Source organism: Haliotis cracherodii, unplaced genomic scaffold, assembly GCF_022045235.1.
Source record: "Haliotis cracherodii isolate W230 unplaced genomic scaffold, xgHalCrac1.p SCAF_14, whole genome shotgun sequence".
NCBI lineage: Eukaryota > Metazoa > Mollusca > Gastropoda > Lepetellida > Haliotidae > Haliotis > Haliotis cracherodii.
In genome coordinates this window covers 21,715,452-21,721,451 of record NW_027266269.1, presented here as the reverse complement: position 1 = coordinate 21,721,451, position 6,000 = coordinate 21,715,452, and the positions used below count along the sequence as shown (strand labels likewise).

General features: G+C 38.1%; 1 pseudogene; it reads left to right on the top strand.

Annotated features, from left to right (window-relative positions):
- On the top strand, positions 1 to 3,704 carry LOC139460283 (uncharacterized; annotated as a pseudogene).
- The last annotated feature ends 2,296 nt before the right edge of the window (positions 3,705 to 6,000 follow it).

Below are 6,000 nucleotides of genomic sequence, written 5' to 3'. Positions count from 1 at the left end.
ATGTTAGGCAAGATAAAAGGTAAGTCCCACTACAGGCACATTTAATGGTTTACAATAAGAGAAATATCCATGGGGAGCATTAAGGTTGAATACATAATAGGTATGGTAGTGTATTTATGTCATATTTATATTTACAAGGTTTAGAAACAATTGTAGATGTGTTACTATTACTGTTTGTTTACTTTCAGACTTTTTTAAAAGAATTCGGCCATCGGAAGTCCGTCTTTGTAAGTATTGTGGTCACGACCTGTGGTATTTGTGACATGCTTTAAAACATCCACAGCATGAAAAGTTATGTTTCTATTTTCCGAAAAGCTCTCAGATATATATCTCTCCATTTTCGAGCCCTTCAGCAGTCTTTAAATGTGTTTTTAATTTACGGATGTTTTAAGTTTCAGGTATATTGATGATCTGATACCGTTCAATAACAATCACATAGCCAATTCTCTTCCACTGATCTACAAACCTGAACAAGAAATAAAGGATACCAGTGAGACCTCATCAGTTTCATATTTAGATATATGCATAAAGCTTCAGAGTGACAAAACACTCTCCACAAGACTGTTTGACAATAGTCAACTTTCCCTACATGTCGAGCAATATTCCAGCAGCACCAATCTTAGGTTTTTACATTTCATAACTTTTTAGATATAAACGAGCATGCTCTTTCTACAAAAATTTAAACGAGCATAATACGACTATTGCTCAAATGTTGTTTGATCAAGTTTACCATATTCCAGCCCTCTGTAAAGCTTTCAAAAAGTTTTATGGAAGCCTTGTGGAGGACATTTCCAAATTTGACGCATCAGTGACAAAAATGATGCCAGATGCAATTCTCTGTTTTGACTTCTGCCATATGTTCCGGTATTTTTTAATGTGAACAATTTACTTGCCTTTACTTGTGTTTATGATGGTTACCACCGGTGGTGCAGGATACGCTCACCTTTTCGCGAACACCTGGTATTACTGTTTGATAGTGATTCATAAACACATGCTCATGTAATGATCGGAATCGTACAATCGATTCTGCTTTATGCAGAAATTTCTATTGGGCATGGAAAAAGTTTTGCCGCTTTATTTACAAGGTATCCGTCCCGCAATTTTTCGGATCCAAAATGGGAAGGTACCTGGAGCGTTACTGGAAAGTTATGGAAAACGGAAAACTGACTTTTCATTCTGTTATTGGTAATAATGCATGTTTATGACAGCCCGTTGTAACTTGGGATGCTTTACCATGTTTAATGTCATGTTTTTTTATTAACTTTATAATTTTGCCGAAATTAAACATCACATAAATATAGCGTCTTGATTACCTTTGGAATTCTTACGAGACAAAGATTATTCATGTCATCCCCAATGTCGAAACCTGAAACAATTTACCAGACAACATGTCATCCTCGGGGTGGGTCTGACATGGTCGTGAATGACTTCCATTTAAGGTCAAAGGCACTGTGAATATGTAGCTGTCACTACCATGGCTTTTACTGCATGTTGTTATGTTATAAGTCTTATACAGTAATGAGTAATATAATCACGTGATCACAATCTGTTAATAAAAGTAGTTGATCGCGGTGACCTACTTTTAGCCAATTTCTTGTTGTATTAAAAAACATATATCACATTGTGTTGCCCTTTGAATTTTTCTTAGATGCATGTGAACTATAATGATAGTCAAATTCTTCCTCAAAGTCACTCAAGTCAAGGGCGGTCGGGGTGCCTAGTAGTTAAAGCATTCGCTTGTCAGGCCGAAGACCCGGGTTCGATTCCCCACATAGGTACAATGTGTGAAGCCCATTTCTTGTGTCCCCCGCCGTGATATTGCTGGAATATTGCTAAAAGCGGCGTAAAACTATACTCACTCACTCAAGTCAACAGTGGGTGTGGCTCTGAAGTTTATATATGATATTTATTGAAGGTCGCGGCACTCTTATTGCTATGATACATGGGGATTGAGTACGTAAACCCCGGCCCCTCTGGTTTATCGTGTGATTAGTTGCATTTCCCAAACCGTGGGGCACGGGTGGTCTATGAGTCGTCTAAGATGCCGCAATTTGCTGTACAGAGTTACGTCCCTTGGGCACGCCACATATCTTTGATCGTGGGTTTGGTTCCCGGTTCGCCCCGATTATGTTTCCAACTCTGTCAACACAATACCCGTGCCCGTGGGTGTCACTGAAGTGGAAAACATCAGAGACTTTATCAACTTTCTTCCAGTAAGCTTGCACGCCTTGATATAATTGGAATACCGTTTGAAGCGGCATTAACACCAATGTTTTACAGTCACTTATTTTCGGAAAGGGATAGTGGTGATATCAAACCAAAAGCACATTGTGATTTGTACTGGTTCAGAAGACCTTAAATATATAATGTATATGCAAGAGAATAACCTGTCTTGATTATCCGCCGAAACAGATTCCATTTGGGGTAAAGGGTAAACTAGCTGGGAACATTATGAGAATGGAGCACTGAAAATCATGGTAATAGGAATGATGGAGCTCCTCCTGTTAGCCTCATTAATGTGTCATTTTTTAATGAGTATGTACACGACTGCGTTTCTTTGGAAAATTGTAGATCCTGAAGTTATAATAATGCTAATGAGTATCATATGTCAACCTCACTACTTGGAAAAACTAGCTATCCATGGCTCGGAATCATTAGGTAAACAGACAAAGGAAACAAATCCTTAAAAATCAATATTGACATATGATGAAAGCGCAAAAACTGATTCTCCCAAAATAATATTGATTTAATATTTTGTATAATTGCTTCCAAGTAGATTAGCATAGGTCTGGCGAAGTAGTTGTTTAAAACATATTTTGGTGTTAGTACATGTAGATTTGATGTATTCTCCAGGTGACTGTAGAAGATGCTCAGGGGTGCTTTGGAATTGTGAAAATTTTAGCTGTCAACACTCCCAAACCTATTCTTCATTCATTTAGACCCTAATTTGGAAGACGTGCGCATGAGCACATTGCAGCTTCAGTTCACTAAGATACTGTCTGCTTTTAGAAATTCTCAAGGTGGCGTTCTTATAGTTCATCAGATTCTGTGGACTCTCTTCATAAGTTGGCTCAGTCCTCACCCATGATTTGGTTACATGTTAAGTGATTAAATCACAACAAATCATAAATTTCAAAGATGTGTTCAGAATATACGTCAAACCATCAGAGATGTATATTACGCATGATTACAAAACAAAGTTCCCGTCTTTGTCAACTGGCAAATTCGAAAATGCATCAAACGAAAGAATAAGGCTCGTCCTGTTTTCTTCGAGCACAGTTGCTGCTTTGAAGGGTATTTCTTCCAGGCAGCAAAATGTGAAAGATTTGAGGTTGAGCTACACCAGACCTCATTCCAATGCTGAGTAGTCCTTCAAAGAAAAAACGCAGCGGACCTAAGTTCGTTGCTATGGCAGGACTCAAATTTGATGACTATCCTCTGCATCAACAAGAACCTATGAAGGTTCATTTGATGGAAGCACTGAAGAAGAATTTGCGTGTTCAGAAAAACAAACATTCAAAGGTTTCACTTCAGGACATCGATGTGTTTAAGATAGCATTATCCAAAGACGCGGACAATGGAGGCTGTATTATAGAGATTGCAGTGGGACATGTCAATGGCTGTGTGTATTACGACCCACTTCTGAAGGTGAGAGAATAGTTTGACTACCCTTTGAAAGATGGGTTGAGGAGGCCTTTGACTGACCAACGAGGATTCGACCATACATTCCGAGAAACCTAGGATATTTCTTTTAAGACAGATTATGTTTTTTATATTTTTCATTCAGTTCAAGTTCTCTGAAAGGAAAACCTAGTCATATTTGTGTCTGTCTGTCGTCTGACTGTCTTTTATATGTCTGTCTGTCTGCGACCCTGATATAGATATCACATGTAATATTAATAGTGCTTGAAGTACCGTGTGAAAACTTTGGCAGAATAGGTCCTCAGCACCCAATGTTTTTTGTGAGCGCTGACTTTAATGAGGATCGGGTGGTAAGAATGAGTTACTTGTGTGATTGTTGTCATCGTCCTATGGTGACGTGAATCGTGGCTTGTATTTGTATGAACCACAATTTGTCTGTTCCAGGCTAGATATTTAAAGGCGGCTATTATATAGTAGTGTTGTTGACATTTACTGTTGTATAATATTTCTTGAAAAAGCATTGTTCGACTGTAAGACCACATGCAAAATCCTTGTTCCTCTCAATCCGAAAATGGTTATATATTTTTTGTATGCTTAATTCGGTTCCGGTTCCACATTTTAGAAGTTATTTGCCATTCCAAAATTTTACTTTTGTATGTTACCGGTCATGCCTCGTGGCTCATATAAACGCATAAACGTAAACCCTACTTCTTATCGTTATTGCTTTCATCTGGTATTATTGTGCAGTTCGGTTGATGTGTGTTTGAAATTGACAAAATAAGATAACAATTCCACTACTTACCAACCAATTTATTAATTTTAAAAAGGGATGACGAACCAGAATCTTTTATGGCCTAAAATGCAAATGATTGTGATATTCCTTTATTCAGTGATTATGGCTTGCTTTAGGAAACATGCTGGTGTAATTACTGCTAACGAATACAAAGTTAATGCCCTGTGATAGGTGATAATGACATTCATAGACGTATTCATACCTGAGGTATCCTTAACTACGTTGGCAACCCATCGTTTCCTTTTCCGACTGATTTAACGAGGTTACCCAATTACAACAATAGTAATTTTGTTCACATTGTGGACATTTAAGTTCTTAATGTTTTAATTTCAGAGGTATTTTAATATTGCATTGCATGGTACGGTTATCAGTGAAATACAATGTCTGTCTCCTGATTTGGGAACTTTTCAGCAGAGACTTGGGACTGAACATCTGCCTCGTCAAGTTCTATCCCTGTACTTGTTACTTACAATACATAAGTGTAGATACGTCCAAGGAGGATGGAAACAGAAAATGAACAGTAATTAGATGAACCGGTATTCGGCGTGACGTTTCGTATTTACGCTGAAACAAAAGTCGGATTGTTCGCCAATTTCACTGACATTTTACTATGAGTTACTTTTTTATGTGATGTTTTATTACTGAACACATGAGGAAATATTACCATGTGCTATATTTTACGTATTTCCATCTTTGCCCGATTATGTAAACTCTGTGGTTTCTTTTATTATGTAATCCATAGACAAGGCGTGGGACTTGTGACATGCAGGGCTACAGTGACATCAACCAAATCACTGTGGGACAGCAGAAATAGGCTTCATACATTGCAACATTACGAACGGTACCCTACCGCCCCTTGAGTAGATAAATGAAGAGTCAGCTTAGACCAACCATATCAATGTAATGGTATATCGCTTTACTTCCATTAAAAACTTTTTCAAACAGGGAATCATGTACACAGTTAGTAGAAATGGCATTCATATGTGTTATTCATGTGGGGAATTGAACCTCCCATGTGATAAGAAAACGCTACAACCACTGGGCTACCAAATCTACCAAATAGATTAATGAAGAGGCAGTTTAGACCGACTGTGTTAATGGAATGGAACATTCCCTTTATTCCTAATAATTATAATAATTTTACTTTTACAAACATAGAATCATGTACACGGTTTGTGTTTCAAGCAGGAGCTTAATCATGAAATTCACATTCAGTAGCCATATGACAGTACTAACAGGCCAAGGTGTGGCTTCTGTCTGCCGGACTCGTGGCGGATGCCACCGGATACCAGTATGCATATCGTGTTAGCATCACGCGGTATCCGCGAGAAACACAACAGTTTAGACCACATGGAATGGAACATACGCTTTACTCCAATTAGATGTACTTTTTTAAAACATAGAATCATGTCGATAGTATATGTTTCAAGTAAGAGTTAAATTGTGATATTAACATTCAGCAGCCATATCATAGTGCCGAAAGTCCAAGGCGTTGTTTATGTCGCTCAGATTCGTGACTGATATCACCGGATACCAGGATGCATATCGCGATAGCATCACGTGGA